General features: G+C 27.9%; 1 pseudogene; it reads left to right on the top strand.

Annotated features, from left to right (window-relative positions):
• The first annotated feature begins 949 nt into the window (after positions 1 to 949).
• Positions 950 to 8,749, top strand: LOC130500038 (VAN3-binding protein-like; annotated as a pseudogene).
• Positions 8,750 to 16,761: the final 8,012 nt, after the last annotated feature.

Here is a 16,761-nt window from a genome sequence, read left to right as displayed (position 1 = left end):
CAAATCACCCGTATATATCTAATGTATACTATAAGTTTTGAGTACCCCAGTTTTGGTTCGGGTACAAGACATGCGGGTCTTCCACGGCAAAACCGAATGAGGTAAAATGGCACTACCCGCAATCTGATCCGAACTGGTTTTTGGGTCGGTTCCACTTCAAATTTTCAGGCCCGGGTAAATGTCAATGCCTACACTCGTGTTCAATATACATAAATCTTAAATTCACTTTAATACTCATTTCCTGTTATAAATTTTTATTGAATTTTATTAACAATTATTGAATTTTATTTTAAATGAATTCATAAAGCTTCAGTTAAATTTGTTGTCAATCTATCTTTAATTAATTATGAACATAATAATAAGGGTAGACGACCTATTTCCACACCAGAAGCATCGTATAGTAACAGTTCCACACAATTTTTCGTGTTCGTCCTAATTGTACACATCCCCTATATATTATTTGAGAAACATTGAGAGAGTGCCTTGCTTATGTGTCGTCACGACAATGTTTCTCAGCCAATTTGCCGACGTGTCGTTTCGAGAGTTAACTTGCATTCAATTCTTTAATTCGTAGCATTCAATTCTTTAATTACGACACAAGAATAAGCATTGATTAATGGACTTATTTGGAACGGAAGAACGTTTGAAAACATATAATACGTACATCCAAATTAAATGAATGAATACGTCCAAATTCAATGAACATTTGCAGACAAAGTAAATACTCCCGAGTTAAATGAAAACTTGCAGACAAAGTATATAATTAATGATCTTACCTATTGTGAGAGTAGCAATAACTTTATAATGCCATAAGTGATATTGTATAGTTAATACGACCACCATCGTTATCGGAAACATTATTAATATATAATGATTTTGTCTATATGTAGTTCAATACACATCCTCTATCAAACTACAAACATTCTATATTTATTTTACAATCGCGGCCATGAACACAGTTTCTGAGCTTAAGACTTTCAAGTCAATGTGGAGAATCCGAGTTAAGATCATCCGTCTTTGGAGGCAGTACTCAGCCGCCAATGGTCTGACCATTGAAATGGTATTCATCGACACTAATGTAAGTATTCCTGTCAAACACGTATATAACTTTATTTTTGCATCATACATATCTAATATCTACATTTATATTGATTGTTCTTATATAAGGTGATAAGATTCACGCAACTGTGAAAAAAGAATTGGTGAACCAGTTTGATCACTTCTTAATTGAAGGCGGTTCAAAAATCTTATACCACGTAATATTATGATACAAAATAATACACGATAATTAATATTTATAATATGTATATTATTTTTTATTAAATACTTTATAGACTTATCACCCCGCGCAAGGCGCGGATCAATACCTAGTCTTAAGTATATGAACCTAATTGCATAGAATAAAACTTCATAAATAATCGCAATAATCATATTGGAATTTTTATGTAAACCGTAATAAAATTATTTTGAGTCTTTTACAACAAACAAGATCAAAAGTAATTAATGATTAAAATTACAAAATAACATTCCATGCATAATTAAAAAATCATTTAAATTAAGAACAAATATTAAATAAATGTAATGAGACAAATTCCCGCGCGAAGCGCGGATTTTCCCTAGTTTTAAATATATGAACCTATTTACCCTCATTTTCAAAGATTGAAACCTGAAACCACACAGACGAAGATTTAGCATGGTTTTACTGGTTTAAAATCTAATTTGATATCAAACTAATTAAACCGATATCAAACCGTATCGAACTGGAATTAAAACCCAACCCGACCTGATATCCAAATAGAACCTGACCCAACATCCTACTAAAGAGTTGGGTCGGGTATTATTTGAATATCAGGTTGGATCAGGTTTTAGTTTCAGTTCGATATTAACTGGTTTAAACGGTTTAACTGGTTTGATATCGATTTAGAATCTAAACTAGCAAAAAGCCAAGCTAAACCTCCATATGTGTGGTTTCGGGTTTCGATTTTTTTTTTTTAAATGGGAGTAGATAATTTCATACACTTAATATGTGTGTAATTAGGACGAGCATGAAAGATTGTGTTAAACTATTACTATATGATATTTCTGGTGTGGAAATAGACCGTTTACCCTAATAATAGATGTTACTATTTAGTGCAGAATTCAACAAACCACTAGTGCTTAGGTGTGGTCCTTGAATATGTGCAGTCCATGAAAAAAATACGCAGTTTTGAAAACCGCAAACAGTTTTTTTTTTTAACTTTTACGAAAACCGCAATGAAATGAACAAAATTTCTGATTGGTAACATGAAGAAGTTTTAAGAAAAACGCTTTGAATTACGCACCGCTTTGCGTTACCATTCATTAACTTTGTTTCTCCCACCATCATCTCCTTTATTTCTTGAGCTATTACTGTTTTTTAAAATTGAGTAATAACACCATCTCGACCCCTCTTCATCTTCCTTCCTCTCTCTTTCAATATATAAATCAATGATATGACATTACCTCTTCTCACCAATCAAGTGAATATGTGAGGAAAGCTTCTTTACTAATGTCTGGTTTTGGATTAGGCTCATGATTGTGACAACAAGAACCTCGAGCCATCTTCTCATACAACCCTAAATAGATATCTTTGGAGAGATATTCTTCACGGCGATCCTAGAAATTGTGTGTCTTTGCATCACTTGATTCGGGTTTGGGTTCAGATAACCTATTTAATTCCTTTTCAAAAATTAAAGTTCATATAAAATTTAAAAAAATTTCAAAATATAAAAATAAAATAGTATATAACATATAAATCTGAACAATGTATGCCAAAATACTTAAGAAATCAATAGATATTTTAAGTATTTTAGACATTTTAAGTATCATTTAGCTATAATAAACATGTATCTATAACTATTTGTATATATTTCCAAGTATTTTGGACAACTTTAAAATGTCTTATATATTTTGTATATTCTTTTAGATATTAAATTTTAAAATAATTAATATATATAAGTATATAAATCTGGTTCGTATATATTCGGATATCCAAAGTATTTCGGTCTGGATCGTGTTCAGTTCCGGTTCTCTAGATACCAAAAATTTGAACTCATTCGGATATCTAACCAATTTTGGTTAAAGTTCACTACTATTCTTTGGATCGACTTTGGTTCGGTTTTTTGGATTCAGATATTTTGCACAACCCTATATTTTTAATTGTGACAAAATTTTAAACGAAAATTATGGTGGTTCATATTGATTTTGGGTATGCAACAATTTTTAAACCAAAACACATTTTACTATGTAGATGACTCATTTAGTTAATCATTAAAAATTGTTCTAGGCTCATTTAAGAAAAACAATGAGGTAAACTTAAAAAACGTTATTGTTTCAGATTGTCAATCCACATTTCCAAATATTCTTTGTCAGTGTTGTGATGAATAGAAAGGGTGTTGGGTTAGTGTTAGGAAAGCCAATTTGTTGTGTAATCCATGTTCTCGTTAGGTAATTTCAATAACTTCTAAATAAATCTTAATATGTTGATCATTGTAAGATTTTCCAACAATATTAATTAATAAAATCTTACACTTGCTAGAGTAATCAATTGTTTTTAATTAATATATAGAAGATTAGAATAATCACATAAATCAAAACAGTACCTCTTGTTTATTTACAAAATATTTATGGTAAATAAATCAAAATAATCATTTTATTTATTTATATGGAATATAATTATATTTCAAAGATATTGAAATACATATATAGTATATTTTAATATAAATATATATTATTGAGACTTTCGACTCATATGATTTTATTAACACTTGTATATTTGATGTAACAAAAAAAATTATACCATTAATCTTAAAATTTTTGATTTGGTATTTTTCGATGCAAATTTCATAATTAAAATATTAAGGTCTCACTACTCTCTTTCAATGCAAACTTAAAAATTAACATATTTATGTATTTTTAAATGGTACATAGTTTAATTTAAATGATATTAGTATATATATATATATATTCTAACATGAATATCTTTTAAATAAAAGTTCATATTAGTAGATTTTAATCATTTGTATCTTATTATAACAAAAAAATAAGTCATTGGTCACAAAATTTTCAAAGGGATTTTTAACATTTTTTGTAATTTAAAGTCGTTTTAAAAAAATTTAAAATATAACATAAAAGAAAAAACCTAATTTTTTATTATATGGTTAATGTGATTTTTTATTTCTTTTAATAATATAAAACTAAACAAAATAAGGAATGATGCAAAAATTGTTATCAAATCTTTATTATTTATAATCATTAATTGTTATATATATGTTAATCATATTAGGTAACTCCCAACTTTTATTTAAGGGAAATACACCTTTCTTATATTTTGGGTTAGTATAATGTTCCCTAACAAATGGATTTTGGACCAATATTTTTTTTCAATTGATTCTTAAATTGTCATGTGAGATTAATTGATATCTTAATTAAATGACATCTCAACAAGACTCTTTTGTAATTATCACAAACTACAGATTACAACTTTTTAAATGTTTTGCTATTAATATATATAGGGATATCGTCAAAAGAAAAGTGATGAGAATATTTAATAGACTTTTCAACTTTATGCAGCCCATAAATATATGAAATACGTATGCTTACGAACTAAAAAGGTTATTAACATAATTAAAACATATCGATATTGATGCACATGAATAGCATGATATTAAACTTCAAAAGATGATGTGGCACATTGATTGGTTGGGAATATTTTGAGTGATGTCGAATGTACAGTCAATTTATATTCAAATGTAGCATTGTAGCAAGTAAGCACTAGTAACTGGCATACCATAAAACCGTGTTGAAATGATTTAATACTAATTTAGAAGAAGAATATGGTAATTTGGTGACAAAATCAAATTTTGGACTAGTTTTCTGTTTTATAAGTTATCTATCAAATCCCAATATATTTGTGTAGCCCATAATCCTTTTAAACTCATAAACATTGGAGCATGTTGTAAGTGGGAAACTAAACCTTGAATGCTTCTGAAATTAAAATTTAGAAAATAATCTATAATATAATGAGCGAGTTTCTCTCATGCCTATGTGACACGTGTACAGTATTGTGGGTCCCACATTTAATTTTTTTTTCATCTATCGAGTGGGCTTGAATTCTATGGGCCATCCTCTTGAATTCTTCTGCATCTCTTCCGCTTCTTCTCTGTCTCATTCTCCGTTGAACTATTTTTCTCTTGAACACTGGAATAATTTTCAATTTACGTTAAAATCGATAAGTCCCACAAACTCTCTGTCTCCCTTTCTTTACAATCAAAGGGTGATGGGTATGAAAACCGAAGAACACCTCTAACCCTATAAATCAGAGATGGCTGAGATTGGAATCGAGCTTCAACAAACACGCTCTATGAGTATTTCTTCATTCGAAAACATAGATCCCTTCTTCGGAAATATCATCCTCTCTGATGCTACTATTGCTCAATCATCCGCCAGCTACTCAACTATCTGACATGCGACTTCCCAATTCATTCTCTGTAAGTATATATAAAACTTCCGATTGTCCTCTCATGTTCCTCTACTTTAACCATTTGGATATCTCTCAAACTGTCACACAAGCTTTCTCCTAATGTCAAATTAACAGATTCACTTCTCTGAATTGAAGGCCGGCCGCAGCAAGGAGGTCGTTCCGACCAGACTCCTTAGGTAAGTTAGATGGTCATGGTAGATTGCTTTCATAAATTTAATTGAGCTTCAGATACGGCTTTAGATTTTAATTACTTGCAAATTGATCATATGTGCTTTTGAAGAAATAAAAGTTGGTTCTTAACTCCATGAGGACGTGAGTTAGCTAGGAGGCTGCTCCAGTCCATGTCTGCACTTCTGAAGGTAATTATTTTTTGAGTCTGCTTAACATATTGTATTCTCAGATTAGTTTATTACTTATTAGTGTCATATAATAGGCCGAGAGATGTTGGACATATTGACATTGGTGATTGAGGTCTTAATGTATTTCCTGGAACAACAATTGTTTCGCTGGTGAATCCTATTTCCTTACTGATGGAGAAAAAACAGCAGGTTGAGTGCTGCCCACCTAGGAAAATAGATTAGTAGCACAAAAAAAGATTACAAAATGTTTATATAATGGAACTTATTATATACAAGTTTTTAATATGAATGATGCAGCATTTGTAAAAGAGCATGGTAAGAGGAAGAACAATGGGAAGAAGACTAAATGATGCAGATAAGTATTTGGAATATTTCCAAATATCTTATTATTTATTTTGTTAAATATATTGAGTTAGAAAATTACCTTTTATTTGTATTTTATATATTTTAATGGTTTTCCTATTTTAGTTAAGATTAGGGTTTTCTAGATTTAAGGATTTATTATAAATAGGCATTTAAGCCTAAAATTGTATTCAGACTTTGATAATTAATAAACAAGTTTTTGCTTTATACCTTGAAAGAGATTTGATTAAATTCATTTTCTTTGAGTTGCCTTGTTATTGATTTGATTAAATTCATCAATACAGGAAGTTGGTCTCAAGACGCTATCGAAAGAAACTCTTGATTAATCCAAGAACAGGTCTCTAGAACCCTAAAAGTTCTTTGATCGACCGTTCACCCTATCGTCCGCTGCATCAGTTGGTATCAGAACCGCGTTTCTTTGATTTTTTAATTGAAGAAGATTCTGGATGTCATGGTGAGTGCAAACATCTATCCTATCCAGGACAAAAGTCCCTTTGTTGAGAGAGAAGAGAATTATGAGATCTATCTAGAGATCTATGGTGATCCTATCTACGACGTCTATGAAGATGATATATGTGTTGTCGACTTCGTTTTCAGTGATGATTCTTTTGCAAATTTCGTCTGTGCAAAACTCGAGCATGACCAGATTCGTGTAAAATTCGAGCAGAAGGAGATCCGTGCAAAGTCCGTGCAAGACGATTTCCGTGCAAATTTTCGGCAAAGTCAAAAGATCCAGCTTTGTGCAAAATTCGGATTTGAAGATAAATATTTGGATATTTCAGCCATGAAAAACCGATTTAAGATTCGAGGACGAATATTTTCCAACCCGGAGAGAATGATGCAGATAAGTATTTGGAATATTTCCAAATATCTTATTATTTATTTTGTTAAATATATTGAGTTAGAAAATTACCTTTTATTTGTATTTTATATATTTTAATGGTTTTCCTATTTTAGTTAAGATTAGGGTTTTCTAGATTTAAGGATTTATTATAAATAGGCATTTAAGCCTAAAATTGTATTCAAACTTTGATAATTAATAAACAAGCTTTTGCTTTATACCTTGAAAGAGATTTGATCAAATTCATCTTCTTTGAGCTGCCTTGTTATTGATTTGATTAAATTCATCAATACAGGAAGTTGGTCTCAAGACGCTATCGAAAGAAACTCTTGATTAATCCAAGAACAGGTCTCTAGAACCCTAAAAGTTCTTTGATCGACCGTTCACCCTATCGTCCGCTGCATCACTAAAGGATCAGAAGGAGAAGAAGAAGCAAGAAACCAGAGCTCGAAACGCTGAGATTCACGCCGCAGTCTCTGTCGCGGGAGTAGCTGCTGCCGTAGCCGCAAACTCCGCATCTAAGGCGGTCGCAGCCTCAGAACATACAGTTAAATCAACAGCAGTTGCTGCTGTTGTCGAGTCTGCAGCCTCTCTCATCGCTTCACAATGCATCGAGATGGCAGGAGAGATTGGAGCAGGTTATAACCAGTTAGAAACAGCCGTCAGCTCTGAGACCAACGCTAGGACTAACGGAGAGGTGGTGGCTTTAACGGCAAGTGCTGCAACAGGTGTAGTAATGATTTATTTTATGGCTTAGTTGATGGCTTTGTTTGGTATGTTTCAGAGGTTTTTTGAGAGATTTTAACGTTACGAGGAGCTGCGAGGGCAAGAATGGAAAGGAATAACAATGAGAACAAAGCAATGTTATATGCAACGAAGGAGAATGTAGAAAGGGAAGAGAGAAATGTATTTGGAGCGATGACTTTCGTCTCTAGAGGAGAAGAGCTTCTTAAACGCACCTGCAAAGGTAACTTGTGACCCAAAAAATCCGTTTAAATCATGTGAAGAAGTTAACGGATAATATCTGGTTACAGGGGACCTTCATTGGAAGCAAGTATCTTTTAACATCAATTCAACTTGGAAGTAAGTTCCTTTGTTTGGAAGATTACTTTATCAAGATTGATACGAAGACATTTTATGTTCTTTCGTCATGTGTAGACTGATTCATTATTTGTAAATAGGTGGTACTTAAAATGAAGAGCAAACATGTGGGTGGAACTTTCAAAAAGACGAAGAAATGTAAATATTAAATTCTAATTTATCATGCACTTCTAATTTAAAACTAATTGACAATAAGTGGATTATTTATTATCTTATCTATATTAGTTAAATAGTTTTCCAATTACCGATATGAGATTTCAGTCATCTATTTAACTAAATTAACCTAATTGCAACTTTAGTTCATTGCAACTTTACTATGTCGGTAATTACTGATTAAGGATGCACTTGGACAGGGTGGGAATGTCAATCCAGGAGATGATATGTCAGGTGGAGAAAGGACCCACATTCCTAGAGATCATATGTCAGGTGCTGGAACAGTCAAAAGGAGCCACATTCTTGGAGTTAAGATAACCCATGTGAATCATGGTAAATGTGTTGGCGATGAAGTGGATGAAAGTGGACTAGCTGATGCATCTGCTCCAGGTCACAACTCTGTTAATGGAAGGGAGAGGGGAGGAGTCACCATTTAAGGATGATGGGTGCTCTAGAAAGAAGGCACGAAATGAGTGATATCGAAAGAGCAAGGAGAGAGCCAAAGTTACAATGTTACGTTGCATTGCTTAATTTACATTTCCGGACATTGTCAACTCTGACTACTTTAAAACTTTTATGTCATTGTTTTTTAAAAAGGGAAAATTGCCAATAGAAAACAAAAAAACAAGGGTGTTGTCCCTTTGATATAAATCATTTTTTGTCCAATTTTTCTCCTTTTTACACTTTGTATTTCTGAAAACTAATGAAATAAATACTTTTGTGAATCAAAAAAAATATTAAAAATATAAAAAATTAATAAAACACCTATATACACATGCTGGTATTTTTTTGTTTTCAAAAAGTTGATAAATAAGAATTTGAAAATACGTTCTACTAAAGGTAGAATGTGTATTCTACAGAAAATGGTATAGTAGAAAGCGATTTCTAAAATAAACACGTTCATCTACTATTTTTAGAACATACATTTTACTATTTACTAATTTTCTAAAAAAGTAGAATGCGCATTCTACTAATCCTAAAGCTATCTACTTTTCGTCCGGAAGCATCTTCTACTTTTATTAAGTATTCTAAATTTCGCGGAATGCGTTTTCTAAAATGTACTCTTCCGTCTACTAAAAGTAGAAAGCGTGTTCTGGATTTTTTTCAATGTTCTAAACTTTTAGAAGGCGCCTTCTACGGATAAGATTACCTGATTTTTGCGAAAATTAATGAAAATTTCAGTTAAGGAAATATTCTAAAAATCTCCTAAAAATATTCTAACTTCCTAAAACGTGTTATTTTCGATTTTGCTTGTCAAAATATTTTTAAAAATGATTCTCCCTTGTTTTATTCATTAATCTATGGTTTTTCCATAGTTTTTCTTTTGATTTTTTCACAAACTATTGTTCTCTATGATACATATCTATACAACATGTGGTATTTTGAAATTAGGTGCAATTTTTTGTAAAGTTTATTTATATTTTTATAAAGTTTACAAATTTTATTTTTATTAAAAGTTTTATTAAAAACATTTTTAAAATTTATATTTTTATTAAAAAGTTTGATAAAATTAAAATGGTTACAAACGTTTTAAACTTTTTATAAAAATAAAACTTTGTAAAATGTTTTTTTTATAAAGTTAGTTTAAAGTTTTTATTAAATTTTTTTGTAAATTTTTATTTTTATTTTTATAAATTTTAAATTTTTTATTTAAATACAATTTTGTTAAAAACGTTTTAAATTTTTTATAAAAATAAAACTTTGTAAAATGTTTTTAATAAGTTTATTTAACGTTTTTATTAAAAAAATTGTAAATTATTTTTATTTTTACAAAGTATATTTTTATTAAATAAAATTTTAAAAGTTTTATTTTATTTTCCCTTTTTAAAACGTTTTTAATTATTTTTTTAAAAAATTATTTTAGTTTAATGTGTTTAATAAAAACTTTAAACAAACTATATAAAATTTGTAAACTTTATAAAAATAAAATAAAACTTTACAAAAAATTTTAATAAAAAGTTTAAACAAACTTTATAAAAATATATTAATTTTTTTTATTAAAATTTTTGATAAAATTAAAAAGTTTACAAACATTTTAAACTTTTTATAAAAAATACAGCTTTGTTAACTGTTTTTTATTAGGTTGATTTAACGTTTTTTATTTTAAAAAAATTGTAATTTTTTTTTTATTAAGTTTTACAAAGTTTATTTTTATTAAAAAAATTATTTTTATTTTCCATTTTAAAACGTTTTAATTATTATTTTAAAAATTTTTATTAGCTTAATGTGTTTAATTAGACTAATCAAGGGTTAGTTTTGGGATTATGAAAAAAATTATACTAAAAAGACAACTAAATGATGGTTTTATACTATAGGGACAACCATGCTGAATTTTTGTTCCGTTTTGGCAATTTTCCCTTTTAAAAATCTATGATATCCGACTTTTTCAATTATAAAATAAGAACACATGGTGAACTCTACCTTTTCTGATTTCTAATTAGAACACATGGTGAACTATGTATAAAAACAACAAATAACTGATTACAAAAATCCCATTTTAGTAAAAATAGTAAGAAAATGTAACCATGCAAATCACAATAATAACACAAGTAGAGAAGAACTACAAATTACAAAAAACACAAATAATTACTAAGTTTGGTAGAATGAACAATAGTTTTAAATAAACACCACAAACTAGACTAATCTACTACACCAACAAAATTCAAAAACAACTTGAAACACATAAAATAACAACACATCAGATTCAGTAGCCACCTCAAACCTATAAAAATACAAATACTGACAAATCAAACACCATAGCAAAACACATCATGACCTCCAAATATTTATACAAAGCAACCAATGACTTCACTGGAGTCAGACAAAGCTGGCGTATGCAAATCTCTCATCAATCACGAATTAAACAATTATTGTTTTCAATCTCACGAACTAAAAACTGTAAATATCGACAGGAATCAGAGCAATTTGTGTCGATTTTCCCGACGACGGAGAAAATATGAGTTTACTCAAAATAAAACATTACTTTAGACTCAAGGTCCAATAATTTTGAAGCCCGAACATTTGAAAACATGTTTTACTTAAAATATTACATTGGCCCATAAACTATACAAAAATATTTTTCCCAATCTATCTTATTCAGACTTTTTTTGGTAAGATGACCAAATCCCATAATAATTTAATAACTACAAACAGTAGTTGATTATTTATAAGAGAATTAAAAAAATATAAGAGAATTAAAAAAACAAAATTCTTTTGTTGTCAAAACTCTATTTTTCGTTGTATAATTTTAAATGTAGCTAACTTAATTGGTTCTAAATTTCATGAAAAATCATCACTCTTACAAAAATGTTACCCTATAATAAGAAAATTAATTTTTGTAATGTTCGTATAAATTTTAAAATTTAAAATTTAAACTTTTAAACTTTTTCCTTTCACTATTTGGTTGACATACTGATAAATATCTTACTAATCTACCAACCTTCCAAACCTCAACTTTTAAACATGAAAACTCAAATAACAGTAATAGTCGTCTAAATGATTACAAATATAAGATATGCAAATACAACACATATAATTAGCTGATCATTTTAAATCAACTTACTCAACCTGTGTAACCTCCAAATTTCATTTATAACCATTATAGACAGCATAGGAATATAAAAATTTACAAAAAAATAACCAACAAAATCCCATACGAAAAATAAAACACGAATCGGTAACATATTCCACTCCGCGATTGCGCGGGGGCTATGCCCCTAGTTAACATAACTAATCAGTAAAAAAAAATCAAAGAATCTTTCCTCGTGAAAAACAAGTCCAACAAACGCCTCAACGGCTTTCTACGTTTCGTTCGACGATCACGTACGTTCAATTAATCAATTCCATTCCTGGAAAAGATAATAATAGAAGTTATAATATTGAGACTATAAAATACTATTTGCGAACATGTACTTTAAATAGTAAAGTATCATGTTATTTACGATATAATCGTCAGCTTAGATTCATGCATTTAGAATATGCTTCTCAACATTAAAGGTGTTTTTAGTTTTACAGAAAACAAAACGAACAATTAAACTAAGAATTTAGTGTCTTCCGTTTTTATGTTTATTAAGTTAAATTTTGACTACTTATATTGAAATAGTCAATGCTCGTAAATCGCAACAAATATGTTTTATGTTGGCTAAATCGGATAACAAATAGTATGTCTTGTGGCTAAAAAAAATAGTATGTCTTATCTTGCGGTATATTAATCCGTTTAATTCGGTTTTTAATTTCCTGTTTAGTTAATATTTTTATTTATCTTGTATGTAGTGTATAGTTATTTTTAGTAAAATAAAAATCATTATTATGTGATGAGCTATGTATGTTATTAATTATAAATGTTTGTTCGTCAACAATCTATTATTTGGCATCAAATCTATTATTTGGCATCAAATTCTGTCTAACTATGGTTGTATGTATTAGTATGTGTGTGAATCTTGATACCTATAGGTAAAGAGTAGTAACTAACAATTTATTACGTTATCTCCTAGACTATATTTGGGAAGTGATTTTGCTACATGTACTCTCTACAATCATTCTCACAAAAATAATATGACATGACTAATAAAACTGGTGACATGTTTTATAGATTAATATGACATGGACAATTATTAATGTTAATTTATATTTTTGGTAATTTTTTAAAATATGGTAATAACTCATATATTACATTTATTGTCGATTTACATTTTTGGATTTTTAGAATATGGTAATAACTCATAAATCATCACTAAAATAAATATATTCAACCATGGCATTTCAAATTTCGAAATATCATTTAAATTATAAAATTTTCAAAAATGTATACATTTTTAGAAAATTATAAAAAATAAATAGTAAAATCAAATTAAATCGTAAAATCATTAGTTTCTTATATATATCTACAGTTTTTATAAATATTGTTTAATTTTAAATTTTGACAATTATGAAATTTTTACATATTTATTTAATATACTTAATTAAAATAAATAGATAGAAAAATCTACCTAAGATTATAATTTTAAATATATACATGCACATTCTTAAATATAATTTTAAATAAACAAAATTATTTTTATCTTAATTCTAATGTTTATTTAAATCAAATTTATATTAAAATATTGATAAGAAAAATAAAATTTACAATATTAATTAAAAAATTAAATATAATTTATATTTATCTATTAAAAATATTTTAAAATTTTTTTACTGCACATGGTGTAGGAAAACACCTAGTTAGTAGTATTAGTTTAACTTTAAACACTGAAAATCAGGTATAAATCATATTTTTCGTATACATGCATGCATTCACATGTTAGCTAAAACGTCTATCTTATTTCCATATATTGTTTTTATTTTTCCATATATTGAAAAGTGAATGTACTTACTTCAACTAAAATATAAATCTAAGTGAACATGAATTTATTATTATAACTCCGTTTTAGTTAACTCATTAGTATGTTATGCTTGTTAAACATCTTACTAAGCAAGTTTTTCTGAAAAAAATTTGCTCGGAATTATGGAACCAAGGTTAGTATAAAATATTAATAGTTAGCTAATTTATTTGTAATGTTAAAGTCAACTAGTCAAGGTATACATCATCATCTATTAAACGAAAAGGAATAAAACTTGGAGCAAAAAAAAGAAAGAAAAAAAAGATTGCACAGCTAAAAGAAAAGCTTACTTTAAATAACATCAATATCCTCTTTTGCACGTTATTCTTATTCTATGTGCCTGAGTGTTAGTGCCATGATATTTTATGATTAACTAATATTAAATCAGCACTTGTTGTTAACAAAATATCTGGCCCGACTGAGTTGATTAGACCTTCCATGCCAATTAAATGTTTGTTTGTTATCTTTCATCAATCGCCATGGTTAGAATCACATAACCTTAAAACTACAAAAAGAAAAAAAAATCCTTAGAATAATATTTCTTGTCACAAATTTAGTACACAAGGAAAAAAATAACCAAAATATTTCATTAAATGGATTAACTAATATAAACCTTAAATTTTTTTATAGATCAGACTAAGAGAGATAGAGATACTCTTCGGAAAATCGACTCGTCTGCTCTTCACTTGATCTAGTTAAAATGGGTTGATGACAAAAAAAACTTGAGTTCAGATTTTAAATTTTTAAAATAAAAAATAAATGACAATTATTTCAAATAGCCATTTTTTAGTTTTTGCATTAAAATAACCATCAAAAAATAAAATGATCAAAATAGCTCATTTTAATTTAAATATTTTTAATTTTTATTTTTCTTAAATTTGAAATCTCATCCCTTAAACCCACCATTTAACTCTAAACCCTAATTTTAGATTAGTTAATCCAAATAATATAAATGTATATTTTACACTTTAATAAAACTTCTTTTGGTTATTTTTTCCTTGAGAGCTATTTTTATGTAAATAAACTGAAAATGGCTATTCAAGGGAATTTCTCGAAAACAAATATTAAAAGATTGAAAATAAAAATTTTAAAATTTCATAAAAAAATTGAAAAAAAAAATTGACAATGTTTTGTTTGAGAAAACAAATTTATAAAAAAGTTTTGAATTTGAAAACATATAATTCGAAATTATAATTTATTTTTACTTTTTTAATTTTTAATTAATTTATTTGTATTTATTTTTATTTATTTGTATTTATATATTTAGGATATAAAAATCTTTTGCTCTTTTAAATGAAATCTTTTGGTCATTTTTTCTCCGTGTGCTATTTTGTAACGAAAACATAAAAAAAAAATCTACTTAGGAGAATTGCCTAAAAAAAATTAACAACTAAGGAGGACCACTAAAAAGAAAAGAAAATGACTAGAGAAGCTAGAGTACTCAGAACTAAGAAGGAAAAATGTTTAGTTTCACTAAAGATGGTCATTTTCTTCTCCATCTTCACTTGTTTGCAGCTTTAGACAAGATTAAGTTCTACAAGTACTATTTATACGAAAATATATGTTTATGGTTACACATCCATTTTTACATATTTCTAACCGTTATATCTGTTTAACGTAGTACATATATAATAATGTACTAGCCGTCAAACAAGGGTAGAACCCATGTAACAAAAACAAATATGATAATCCACTGAAAATAATAATCGAAATGTTATTTTGTCGTTCACATAGATATAGAGTTATCAATGTGGTTTACAGAATCAATATGAATAATTTATTAGTCGAGACGTTACATTTTCTTTATCAACCTCTCCATGAAAATTTCTTGTATATATTACCACTAACTTTCTCAAAGATGTTTTAATGGTTATCAATATATATGACAATATCTATGTTGTGTATATTTCTAATCGTTATATCACATGTTTAATGCGATACAAAACAATGTACTAATCGTCAAAAAAGAAGAATATAATCCACATATCGAGAACGAACACGAGAATTCACTGATAATAATAGTCCAGGCGTTATATTTTTTTCATGAACCACTTCTGCATAAAAATCTCTTATTCCCTTTGTCCCAAAATACTTTAAGTTTTCATTTAAATTTTTGTTGAATGCACAAAAACTAAAAAATACATTTTACCTAAAAATTGACGACACAGTTTTTTATAAAACTAAAATTAATATAAAAATATAACATTTTGAAATATCAAAAACTCAAAACATCATCTAATTTGGAATGATGAAAGTCTATATAAACCGGAAGGAGTATATATTAACACTAACTTTTAATTCATAATTGTTTCTTGATTACATATATCTATTTTGTATATATTTCTAAAAGTTACATCAATATTCCGCATAATACAAAAAATAATACATCAACTGTCAAACAAGAATGGAACCCACACATTGAGAGCAGACAAATATAGTTACGACACCAGGACGTTACATTTTCTTAATCAACCACATTTCATTCGTACGAATGGAAATCTCTCGTATATTAATCAACACTAAATATTTAAGTACTACATTTTTTTCTTTAAAAGTGTCATTTTGATACATTTCGCAAGATTAAAAAACAGTATATTAAATTATTATACTCTCTTATTTAATGTACGATTAGTTAAATGAACAATATCTTAAAATATTTAAGTAATACATTTTTTTCTTAAAAAGTATCATTTTGATATATTTCACGAGATTGAAAAAATGTATAGTAGATTATTATACTCTCTTATTTAATGTATAATTAGTTAAATGAACAAAATCTAAAAAATCTAAATAAAAAAAACTATTTTTGTTCAAAAAAATTTAAAATGAAAATTTAAAAATATATTTAAAGTGACACTTTTTAAGAAACAAATCAAATGTACGAGGATTTCGGCCATGCAGGAGATTTATACAAACGCATGCATTGGTCATTGCATATAACTAAAGAGAAGAATAATTTTTAAGTAATACATTTCCTTTTTTTTAAAAGTGTCATTTTGATATATTTTACGGAGATTAAAAACTCTATATTAAATTATTACTCCCTCCGTTTCTTAAAGAGTGTCGTTG

The sequence above is a fragment of the Raphanus sativus genome, chromosome 9 (assembly GCF_000801105.2).
Source record: "Raphanus sativus cultivar WK10039 chromosome 9, ASM80110v3, whole genome shotgun sequence".
Taxonomy (NCBI): domain Eukaryota; kingdom Viridiplantae; phylum Streptophyta; class Magnoliopsida; order Brassicales; family Brassicaceae; genus Raphanus; species Raphanus sativus.
Note: the sequence above shows the minus strand (reverse complement) of the source record. Positions and strands in the feature narration are given on the sequence as shown.